General features: G+C 43.2%; 1 long non-coding RNA gene across 1 annotated transcript in view; it reads right to left on the reverse strand.

The window, feature by feature from the left end:
- Window positions 1-320: 320 nt before the first annotated feature.
- LOC132405283 (uncharacterized) overlaps window positions 321-12,757 on the reverse strand; it is a 30,560-nt gene continuing 18,123 nt past the window's right edge. The window contains exons 2-3 of the long non-coding RNA XR_009515796.1: window positions 5,371-5,452; window positions 321-359 (exon numbers count right to left, since the gene is read on the reverse strand). This is a non-coding gene — a long non-coding RNA (uncharacterized LOC132405283). The remainder of the gene's footprint in view (window positions 360-5,370; window positions 5,453-12,757) is intronic.

Here is a 12,757-nt window from a genome sequence, read left to right on the forward strand (position 1 = left end):
GCATGGATGCAGTGGCCCCTCGGGGAGCGATAAGTGTATCTAGTGTTTGTTCTGTTTGTCCTAGACACTTAACATACAGTCGGAATATGCTCGTTAACATCAGGGCAAACTATGTCAGTAAAACTGACGAGTTCTGGTGTGACATGGACAGTTTACTCCACTACAGACCACTATCTGCTACCAAGCCGGTTACTTCCCGAGGGAGGGGGAAGCGTAAGCGCTGTGAGAGAAGACAGAGGAGGGGTAAGAGGGCCGGCATCCATGCTAGGCTAAAAGCGAACTCCACCAAGCCAGCAGTACCGTCCCTCCCGCTCTCAAATGTCCGCTCCATCGACAACAAGCTGGATGAGCTGCGTCTGCTGAGAGAAACACGCAAGGAGATTAAAGACTGCTGTGTGTATGTTTTCACGGAATCCTGGCTCCACGATAACATACCGGATGCGGTGATACAACTAGAGGGAACGACATCGTTTCGTGTGGACAGAGAGGCAGCTAGCTCCGGAGAGCCGAGGAGGAGGTCTGTGTGTCTACATCAACAAGACGGGTGTGTGAGCGCTACAGTAGCTGCTAAACACTGCTCACCGCTGGCTGAATTTCTCATTGTGAAATGCCGGCCGTTCTATCTGCCGAGGGAATTCACCATCATGCTTGTGGCAGCTGTTTACGTAGCTCCCAGTGCCAATGCTGAGGCTAATGCTAACGAAGCACTGGGAGGCCTACATGAAGCCATCAGTGAGCTACTGACTACACATCCTGACAGCTGGGGACTTTAACCACACCAGCTTAAAGACTGTGTTCCCCAAATTCCTGCAATATGTGGATTTCAAAACCAGGGGAGACAGTACACTGGACTTGGTTTATACAAACACCCCACAGGCAGACAAAGCAGTCTTCTGCCCCCATCTTGGCCACTCTGACCACATATGTGTCATGTTAACTCCAGCATATAAACCACTGCTTAAACATGTGAGAGCAGAGAAAAGACAGATAAGGGCCTGGCCAAAAGGGGCAGCCTCAGCACTACAAGGCTGTTTATTGCACACAGACTGGGACATATTCAAAACAGCAGCCTCCTATGATGACCATATAGACATTGAGGAGGCAGTAATCAGCTACATAGTCAAAAGCACGGAGGATATCACTGTGATGAAAACCTGCACCGCACGTGGTTATACGCCTGTGACACAGTCTACAGATAGGGGGACAGGAGTGCGCTTTGCTCAACCAGGTCTGCACTTTCACTAGGGATCAGGAAAGTGAAAAGGGCCTACGTGGGCAAAATACATGGACACTTCTGTGACACAGGTGACACCAGACGGATGTGGCACGGAATTCAAGCTTTGACAGACTACAAGATCAGGCAGAAAACTGATGACAGCGACGCCTCTCTTCCTAACAGGCTTAACAAATTCTATGCACGCTTCAAAGCATCAAACATTACAGCAAGGGGGAGAGCCAGTCCCTTTTTACCATCTGACCAGCCGGCTCCAATCCTTGATTCAGAGCACACACGGAGGACCCTTGCCAGGGTTAACCCACGAAAAGCGGGAGGTCCCGACAACATCCCTGGACGTGTGCTCAAGGAATGTGCTGATGTATTAGCAGATGTCCTGACAGACATTTTCAACATCTCCCTCAGTCAAGCCATTGTCCCCTAGATGCTTCAAAACCTCCACAATCATCCCTGTAGCAAAGAAATCAATTGTAGCCTGTCTGAATGATTACCGTCCCGTCGCCCTGACCCCCATAGTGATGAAATGTTTTGAATGGCTTGTCAAGCCTCAAATCACAGCCAGCCTCCCCTCATTGCTGGATCGTCTACAGTTTGCTTATCGTCCAAATTGCTCTGCGGAGGACGCAATATCCACCACACTGCACACAGTTCTCTCTCACTTGGACAACAAATACACTTATGCCAGAGTCCTGTACATTGATTTCTGTTCAGCGTTCAATACCATCATCCCACAGAGACTAGTGGAGAAACTGTCACTGCCATGTGTCGCTGGATCCTGGATTTCTTGACAGAGAGACCACAGTCAGTCCGTGTTGGCAGGAACATCTCTGACCCCATCACACTGAGCACTGGATCCCCACAAGGCTGTGTGCTTAGCCCATTGCTGTTTACACTGCTAACACATGACTGTGCAGCCAGATTCAAGGAGAACCTGATCATTACATTTGCTGATGATACCACAGTGGTGGGGCTCATCAGCAAAAATGATGAAACAATGTACAGGGACGAGGTCAAACACCTAGAGAGCTGGTGCAGTGACAACAACTTGATGCTTAATGTCACCAAAACCAAGGAGGTGATCGTCGATTTCAGACGGTCTCAGCCTGAGCACACACCCCTCAGCATCAGCAGCTCCACAGTGGAAAGAGTGGAAAACATCAAGTTCCTTGGGGTGCAGATCTCGGACAATCTCACATGGTCCAGGAACACCACTGGGATTGTGAAATGGACCCAGCAGAGATTGCACTTTCTGAGGAAGCTTAAACAAGTATCACTCCCCACTAACATCTTAACTACATTCTACAGAGGCGTGGTTGAGAGTGTGCTGACCTTTTGCATCACAACCTGGTACTCCAGCTGCAGTGCTGCCGACAAAAAAGCCTTGCAGAGGGTGGTTAGGGGAGCAGAGAATGTTATTGGGGTCTCCCGACCTTCTGTCCAAGACCTCTTTCAGAGTCGATGCCTCCAGAAGACACGGTACATCGTTAGAGACCCCTCACACCCTCTCCATGAACTGTTTGTTCTTCTGCCATCAGGCAAAGGTTACAGGAGCATCAAAACTAAAACCACAAGGCTACTAAACAGCTTCCTCCCACAGGCAGTCAGACAGCTGCTCTACCTGACTCTGCTTTGGACACTTCTAACTTGCACTGGACACTTATAACTTGATTTTAACCGACATGTGGCTGTTGTGTTTTACTATTTATTGTTATGTTTATTATTTAGTGTTGCGCTTGTTATGTTATGACTGCACTGCTCCTGGGAAACGCTGTCTCATTCTGCCCTGCAGAGCTGATGTATGGTTAGAATGACAATAAAGTTTTTGAATCTTGAATCTTGAAACAAGTTCAAGTTTATCATCATAGGCATGCTTACCCAGGGTTTAAATGCAATGGAAATTAGTCTTTGGCAGCAACAGTACTGTGCATTATAAACGTAACAAACATAAATTAACATAAATTATAATGTACATGATAAAATAAACAAATCCCCAGCAGAACTGTCTCTCCTGTGGCACAGTGAACAAAGAATTCTGGAAATACCTGTCACTGTCATGATCTTGAGTTAAGGTGCTCGAAACAGCTCAGAATAATTGACTGACAGTGATGTGCACTGGACACATGACCAACACTCATCTTTTCTATATTAGCCAGCCTTAATGCTGTCTCCTTAAATTACTGTGATCCCCCAGAGACAGAGAAGCCCACATCTGATAGTGCAGCCTGAGTGTGAAAACAGATCTTGGAATTTGTGCTTAAATTAAGAACTTAACAATTGAGGTTCTTGTAATGTGTTGTGATTGCAGTATAGTGGTCATTTCGATCGCCTTCCTCCTTCACCCACTGGACAGGTCAGTCTGGTCCCAGCTCACTGACGGACAGAATCACTGCTCCCAAAATTCCAGGTGCTGAACTCTTTTCCTTCAATCAGTATCTTCTGGTGGGTTGGGGGGGTTGCTGTTGCGCTGAAAGTCACTGGTCGTCCTGAATGGCTGCAAACTACATAGATTGGTACGTCAGATCACACAGATTCAGACTTTCAGAGTGTTCTACTCGTAAGATAAACCGGGAATGCCGGAAACCTCAGACTTGGAGAGGAGGGAATATACATCAAACTGGTCAGTGACTAGCAAGATAGAACCTTATGGGAGAGGTCATCTATCCACTGTTCTACATGGTACAGGTTCTGACCAAGGGTCTGACTCATGCTATGTTACCCTCATGTTGCCCTCCCAGTGCTGTCTAAAATTCACAATGGTTTAGAAGCACTGATGCTGACACACAGCATTCAGTGGAAACAAAGCTCCTAGCAGCAGTCTACCCTGTCTTGGGAAGTACAGGCAAAGTGCTGGGAAATCCCAGCCAGACGTGGCATTAAGACCCATGACGATGACGTTCGTTTTAACAAATTGGCCAATACAGCCTCGTCTGTCAGAGCATATTCAGGAAATTCACCGATACGCTTTCTGGAGTCTTCTGAATTCAAATGGAAGGTAGATTATTGGAGTGAGACCTGCATCCCTCAAAGGCCATCAGAGCAGTTGTACAGAGTCATCAATATTAAAAAATGGAAAATAATTGCAACTTTAGGGATGAAAGTCAGAACAGGTTTTAAAAATAGAAAATTTGCAGGCACTTGGCTGTTCAGGCAGCTTATGTGGAGAGAAAGAGCATTTAAGGTCACAGATGATTTGTCACAACTGGGAATGGAAGATAACAAGTTAATTTTCTGTTGTTGGGAAAGGGACAGAAAGGGGAAAAGGAAGAACTATAATAGGTTGAGGCCAGGGGAGAGGTTGTAATGGTTGTCTAGTTAAATGGGTTATTGGAGCAATTAGCAGGTGATAATGTGAGCAATGTGTTGCAAGTTGTAGAGCTGTGGGACATGTCCAGCAGGGCAGGCTGCAAAGACATTCATTATCAAAGAATTTATAACCTTGAGATTTGTTTGCTTATAGGCAGTCGCAAAGCAAGGAACCTGAAAGAACCCAATTAAAATAAAGACTGATCACCAGAGCTCCCAGAGGAAGAGAGAAGAAAAACACAGAACAATAGAAGCAAGCAACAGCATTCCGCGCCAAATTGGGTCCTTCGATCCAAATCCCTGGAGCAGCCCGGAGTAGGCCCAAGGCCTTGGTATTCAGTACATCATCATAGTGATGCAAATTTTTCAAACGCAAAGCACAGCAGCAGGGGTGTTATGGAGAGAGGAGCCTCCAGACCATCTGGGCCAGCATTTAAATTGTCTGAACCTCACATTAGGACCCGTCCCTGCCACAGCAAATTGATCCGGGACTAGATTTCACTGCCAGAGAAGTTGTTCTTAATCTCTTCAAATCAGCTCAGCACCCAGTTCAATCCAACCTCCCCCAACTCCCTGCCTTCCAGTTTATCTTGGCCAGCACTAAGAATGTCCAAGTGTATTATACCTTGCATTAAGACCCAGGCCTCGCTGTGGTGAATTGCTCCAGGCCTAGAACATACCGCCCAGTGATCCTCTTCAAATGAAATGAGAAAAGCTGGGCCAAAGTCATAGACAAATACATATAGCAAAAAGCAGTCAGTTCTGACAAAAGCAGAGAAAGTGAGTTACTGAAAATCAAAACATGCAGGTGCAGAAATTCTGAAGCAAGTTACCTGAAAGAACTTGACATTGAATCCAGAATGCAGCAACATGTCCAGATGGAAGATGAAGTGCTGTTCTTCAGATTAAGTTAGGCTTGTTATAACAATGAAGGGAAAAAAAAACAGAGATGTGGATCATGGACCCATAGAGTCAGTGTTGTAGAGCAGATAAGGCCCCTTTGGTCCATCCAGCCAGTACAAAATCCCCTTATGATCCTATCTACCTGTGATGTCACTTTTAAGGAATTATGTGTCTGTATTCCCAGATCCTTTTGTTCTAACACACACATCATTGCCCTACCATTTGATGTGCAAGTTCTACCCTAGTTTGTTCTGCAAAGTGAAAATCCTCATACTAGTCTGCATTAAATTCCATTTGCAACTTTTCAATCCATATTTTCAGCTGTACCAGGTCCTGCTGTAAGTTTGGATAGTCTTCCTTACTGGTGTCATTTGCAAATTTGCTAATCCAGTTTCCCACAACAAAATAACAAACAACAATGGAATGGGTCAGAGTGGGGCTGGAATGGGGAATACGGTGGTCAGGCAATAGGAAACTCAGGATTCACAAAGATCAGTGGCATTGTGAGAAGTGCAGAAGATTGCCAAAGAATGCAATGTGATATACAGTACTGTGCAAAAGTCTCAGGCACTCTAGAATTTTGTTTTAGATGTTTATTTTTTGTCTTCTGCATCAATGTATCTGTAGAACTAACCATATTAGAGAGAATTGTTTGTATTTCATTAAAAAAAAGTACAACATTAAGCAATAAACCACTTTCAAATAAAATCCTGATTACTTTGTGAGTATACACTGTAGGCCAGTGTGTGATTAAATAAAGGTAACAAATAGGATGGTAATGATCAATGACATAATGAGCTGAATGAACTAAACTGATCAACTGAAACAGAAATGGGTGGAGAAGCAATCAAACTGGGTGAAGGACAACCAAACTAAGGCTACATCCACACTAGACCGGATAATTTTGAAAACGCCGGTTTCACGTAATAACGATAGGCGTCCACACTATGTGTTTTTGAAAATATCTCTATCTACATTGAAACGGAGATTTTGGCGAATCTCCTCCTACTGGTCATGTGCAGGACACATCTACCAAAAACAAACGACATGTTTGGTGTCAAATCTCGCCGTAAAAGTGTGTGTTTGTGTAGTTACAGACTAGAAAAACTTAAAACGACAGACAGCTGTTGGCTTTCGCGCAGGAGAACTTAAAAGTTAAAAAAAATACTGGAGCGTACGGAGGCAACTGACAGGAAGTTCACAGACAAATTGACCCAGCTGCCAATGAACATTGAAAAACTGATGATTTCTCTTGCATTAATAAAGCACCTTGTTAAATGTGTAAGACATGTCTGCATCAGTGTTATCTTGTATTTCCATACAATGTTACATTAGGCTGTTACACATCTATTGTCAGAGAAGTACTTACATAATAGGTAAACCACCTTCATACGAGCAAGGACAGAAAACAGGGCAAAGTGAGTATACTTATTTATTCAGTAAGTTATGGGTCAAAGTATTTGGTGAGTACATTTCTAACTCTTCTGGCTTCAGTTTCGTTGCCGTCTGTTCTGAAATTGTTAGTTTGCATTCAAGAAAACAGTGAAATGCCGCACTGCCGTCTTGACAGCGTTTTCAGATTTCTCTGGTTACCCCATCCACACTGATCTGCCCAAGCGGCATTTTCAAAAATACACACCCTGGAAAGCATTTCTGAAAAGCTCCAGTTTCGGGGGATGAAAACGTCATTTTAGTGTGGACAGTGGGTAAAAACGAAGAGAAAAAGCTTTGGTTATGGATTTATCCTGTGTAGTGTGGACGTAGCCTAAAAGGTGAGGGTGTGGCAGATTTGACAGTTTAACCGAGAGTGAGCATAGCAACCAGCCATAACATGGTTATCCTGCATCAGCAAGGCCTCTTCCAAGCAGAAATTTCACAGCAGAGAGGAATTTCAAGATGTTCTAAAGAAATGGGCAAGGCTGAGGATCAAAAACACAGTGGTCAGCCACAGAAACTGAATGAAGTGGATGAGCGATACTTCAAACTAATGTCCCTTCTAAATCAGAGGAAGTCCATAACTGCTATCAGCTCGGAACTTACAGAAGCCACTGGAACCCCTCTACAGTCTGGAGAAGTCTTGTAGAGGTGGTTTTCATGGAAGATCTGCTGCCAAAAAACCATTCCTCAAAAGTGCAAACAAAGCCAAGAGATTCAATTAACCTCAAAAACACAAGGACTGGGGTGCTGAACAATGGTAGCAAGTGCTCTGGGCTGACAAGTCAAAATTTGAAATTTTTGGCTCAAACAGAAGACAGTTTGTTTATAGAAGCTGGAAGAATTATAGGCAAGATAGCAACAAAATAGAGAAAGTACAGAGAAGATTTACTAGAATGTTACCTGGGTTTCAGCACCTAAGTTACAGAGAAAGGCTGAACAAGTTAGGTCTTTATTCTTTGGAGCATAGAAGGTTGAGGGGGACTTGATAGAGGTATTTAAAATTATGAGGGGGATAGATAGAGTTGACGTGGATAGGCTTTTTCCATTGAGAGTAGGGGAGATTCAAACAAGAGGATGAGTTGAGAGTTAGGGGGCAAAAGTTTAAGGGTAACACGAGAGGGAATTTCTTTAATTAGAGAGTGGTAGCTGTGTGGAACGAGCTTCCAGTAGAAGTGGTAGAAGAAGGTTAGGTATTGCTATTTAAAGTAAATTTGGATTAGTATATGGACAGGAAAGGAATAGAGGGTTATGGGCTGACTGCGGCCAGTGGGACTAGGTGAGTATAAGCATCAGCATGGACTAGAAAGGCTGAGATGGCCTGTTTCCATGTTTTAATTGTTATATGGATATATGACACTACATAGATGAGTGTCTGCTGCCAACAGTGAAACATAGTGGAGGGTCCCTGCAGGTCTGGGACTGCACTTCTGCAGATGGAGTTGGTGATCTGGTCAGAATTAATATAATCCTCAATGCTGAAAAGCACAATCAGATTCCCATCCATCATGCAGTACCCATCAGGGAGGAGTCTTCATTCTGCAGCAGGACAGTGATATCAAATACATGGCCAAGGTTATCAAGAACTATCTTCAACGTAAAGAAGAACAAGGATTTCTGTAACAGATAGTATGACCTTCACAGAGCCCTGATCTCAACAACAAGTATGTCTGGGATTACCTGGAGAAACAGAAATAAGCAAGACAACAGAAGATCTGTGACAAGTTCTCCATGATGTTTGGACCAACCTACCAGCTGATTTTCTTATAAAACTACATGACTGTGTGGCTAAGAGAATTAAATAGTTTTGAAGGTAAAGGATGACCACACTAAATAGTGATTTGATTTAATTTTTTACTGTTTACTGCTCTTCATAGTAATTTTTGAGAGTAAGAAACCTTTCATTTCATTATTTTTGAAAGCTACTCACTTTACAGACTTTTTATACATGTACTTAAGACTCTTGCTTTGTATTGTAGATCATTTGTAGATACAGGTGGAGAAACGGCAAATGGAATTTCATCTGGCCAAGTATAATGTGTTGCACTTAGATAAATCAAAGGTACACTAATTAATGACAAGACACTGATACAGAGGGATCTTGAGGTCCAAGTCTATTACTCTCTGAAAATCGTTGCATAAGTTGATAGGGTAGTGAAGAAGGCAAATAGCATGCTTACCATTATTAGTTGAGGAACTTAGTTTGAGAGTTAGAAAGTTATGTTGTAGAACTCTTCCAGACCACATCCGGAGAATTGCATTCATTTTTGTTCGACCTATTAGAGGGAGGATGTGGAAGCTTTGGAGAGGGTGCTGAAGAGGTTAACAGGCATACTGCTTGGATTATAGGGCATGCATTATGAGGAGAAACTTGGAAAAACGGGTTTTATTTAGAGTGTTGCAGGCTGAGAGCAGATCTGGTGGAAGTTGTTAAGATTTTGAGAGGCACAGATGAGTAATGTGAAAAAGCTTAATGTGAAAAAGACTAAGGAGCTGGTGGTGGACCTGCGGAGGGCTAAGGCACTGGTGACCCCTGTTTCCATCCAAGGGGTCAGTGTGGACATGATGGAGGATTAAAAATACCTGAGGATACGAATTGACAATAAACTGGACTGGTAAAAGAACATTGAGGCTGTCTACAAGAAGGGTCAGAGCCGTCTCTACTTCCTGAGGAGACCGAGGTCCTTTAACATCTGCCAGATGATGCTGAGGATGTTCTACGAGTCTGTGGTGGCCAGTGCTGTCATGTTTGCTGTTGTGTGCTGGGGCAGCAGGTTGAGGGTAGCAGACACCAACAGAATCAACAAACTCATTCGTAAGGCCAGTGATGTTGTGGGGGTGGAACTGGACTCTCTGATGGTGGTGTCTGAAAAGAGGATGCTGTCCAAGTTGCATGCCATCTTGGACAATGTCTCCTATCCACTCCATAATGTACTGGTTAGTCACAGGAGTACAATCAGCCAGAGACTCATTCCACCGAGATGTAACACTGAGTGTCATAAGAAGACATTCCTACCTGTGGCCATCAAACTTTACAACTCCTCCCTTGGAATGTCAGACACCCTGAGCCAATAGGCTGGTCCTGGACTTATTTCCATTTGGCATAATTTACTTATTATTATTTAATTATTTATGGTTTTATATTGTTATATTTCTACACTATTCTTGGTCGGTGCGGCTGTAACGAAACCCAATTTCCCTCGGGATCAATAAAGTACGTCTGTCTGTCTGACCAGTCAGCCAGTATCTTTCTTTTTCCAGGGTTAACATGTCTAATACAGGATGTATATTTAAGGTGAATGGAAGTTCAAAGGGTATGTAAAGGTCAAGTTTTTTTTCACAGATAGAGGTGAGTGCCTGGAATCGAGATGGTAGTGGAGGCATATACAATAGAGGTATTCAAGAGCTTCATAGATGGGCACAAGAATATGCAAGGAATGGGAGGATTTCTGTAGATAAATGGGATTAATTTATTTAACCAACCAAGTTATGATTTACACAGTGAGTGGAAGAACACTGAGAAGCATGTCAGAACATGGGGATCTGGAGTACAGATCCATTATTCTTTTAAAATGGCATCACAGGTCAAAAAGAGAGCCTTTGTCCTTTGGCATTCATAAATTAAAGTATTGAGTCCAGGATTTGGGATGTTATGTTGGAATTGTTTACGAGATTGGTGAGGCCTAATTTGTAAATTTGTGTGCAGTGCTGGGCAGCTATGTGTGCGCCGGGGTGGGGGGCGTACCTTTTCTGATTGTCAAAAGTCACTTTGTCATGATTCTTTCTCTCTCTCTCTCTCTCCTCCCCCCACCCCCACTCTTTGTTTGCTCACATGACCCGTGGGAAGGTATGCTCTGCATGTGTTTTTAGCTAAGTATGTTTGAAGGATATTTACATTTGTAATGCGTGTAAAATGGGGAACATGAATGTTTAGTTGAATTTTTACTGTTTGTTAATAAATGATTAATACACTTATTCGCAGAGAGTGCTTTCAGTTTCACTTGCCAGACTTGCAAACCTGGTTCAATGTCAGACAAGTATAGATTGAAAGAGTGCAGACAAAATTTACAAGAATGTTGCCAGAAATGGAGGACCTGAGTTACCGATAAAGTTTAGCAGGTTAGGACTTAATTCCATAGAATGTAGAAGATTGAGAAGAGTTTTGATAGAGGTAATTCTGAGGAGTATAGACAAGGCAAATGCAAACAGGCTTTTTCCACTGAGGTCGGGTGAGAATGGAGCTAGAGATCATGGGTTAAGGGTGAAAGATGAAATGTTTAAGGGAAACATGAGGAGAAACTTCTACAATCAAAAGAGGAGAGAGTATGAGATGAGCTTCCAGCAAAAGCGGTGGTTGCTGGTTTAATTTCAATGTTTAAGAGAAATCTGGACTGGTAAATGGATGGGTGGGATTTATGTCCAGATGCAGGTCAATGGAGCGTGGCCCTATAACAGTTTGGCGCAGACTAGATGGGCTAAAGGGTCTGTTTCTGTACTGTATTTTTAAATGTCTCTATAACTTTATTGTTCTATGCTCTGTTCTTTGATTACTCCGTTTAAATTGCGACAGAGCAAAGTAATGTTTCAATAAAATAAATTTACTGCCCAATGGCAAGTCAGATCTTCAAGCTTGCTGTAAAATGTACAGCTAGCTATCTAGCCCAAAGCAGACACCTACCTTCATAAAACATTTACCTCAGAGACTAACACCATTTGTAAAATCTCTGATCTGTGTCGTAAATAAAAATTCTGTGTGTCATGTGTGGCATGGAGCCAAATACAAATCATTCCCTGTGATCCGTGGCAGTGTTGGTCCATGTCCCACTGCCAACAACCTTATCAATATGATGCTGCAAAAATAGTGAATGGTTTTAAACAGCTTTCAAGTTAAATGTGTAATTGTCATGGAAACTGGTGTTTGTTCGAGGGAGCTTTTTCAATTTATATAAAATGTCATATTACAAGTGGGTTAACCTCAGAACTGAGAAGTTCTGTCTTTTGTTTAATTCCAACAGGGAAGCAGTTTGCATCAGTCAAGTACATTAGCTAGTTCTACTCCTTGCACATATGTCTCATCTCATTCCCTTCCAATTCACCCTGGTGTTTTCAGTTGTCATGTGCACAGTATGGAGAGGCACATGTACAGTGAAAAACCTGCAGGCACAGCATTACAGATAACACACAGAACATGAATTATGCAAAACAATAAAGAAAACAACTGTGCCAAACAAAACATTAGTACAGAAATGAAGCACAATCCATGGTAGTGAAGGGCTTTAGTAGTCCGCTGCTGTCAAAGGGTTTCTATTGTGCAGGTCACTTCAAGATCTTGATGGTTGTAAATGCTCCTGAATATGGTGGTGTGGGACCTCAGGCTTCTGCACCCTCTGCCTGACATTACAGGGAGAAGATGGCATGGCCCAGGTGGTGGGGATCCTTGATGATAGGTGCTGCCTTCTTGAGGTAGCACCTCCTATAGATGCTGGCAGAGGTGGGGAGGACTGTGTCCACAATGGACCAGGCAGGCACCACCTCTTCTCTAATGCTATACCTCATGGATTAGGTGTAATAGCAATGAACCAGTCCTCTGATGAGTTATTGGCTTGGTCTTCATGGCTGTAAAGAGCTGTGCACACTCCTTTTCCCTGGCTCAGCCTAACTTGGAGCGGATCATTCAATGGTAACAGCCTGAGAAAAGCCAGCTCCAACAGTAAGAGCTGGTTTTGCACAGGCAGCTGTCATTCTGTTGGTAATACTTTGTTCAGGGCAGGATCTTCCTGTCAGGAATGCCATCTCAAGGGAGGGAGAAAGATGGTATACTTGACAGCTTATCATTTTGTTTGAGAAACCTTCAAATAATTTACATCTAACATGCACATCATG

The sequence above is a fragment of the Hypanus sabinus genome, chromosome 2, assembly GCF_030144855.1.
Source record: "Hypanus sabinus isolate sHypSab1 chromosome 2, sHypSab1.hap1, whole genome shotgun sequence".
NCBI classification, from domain to species: Eukaryota; Metazoa; Chordata; class Chondrichthyes; order Myliobatiformes; family Dasyatidae; genus Hypanus; species Hypanus sabinus.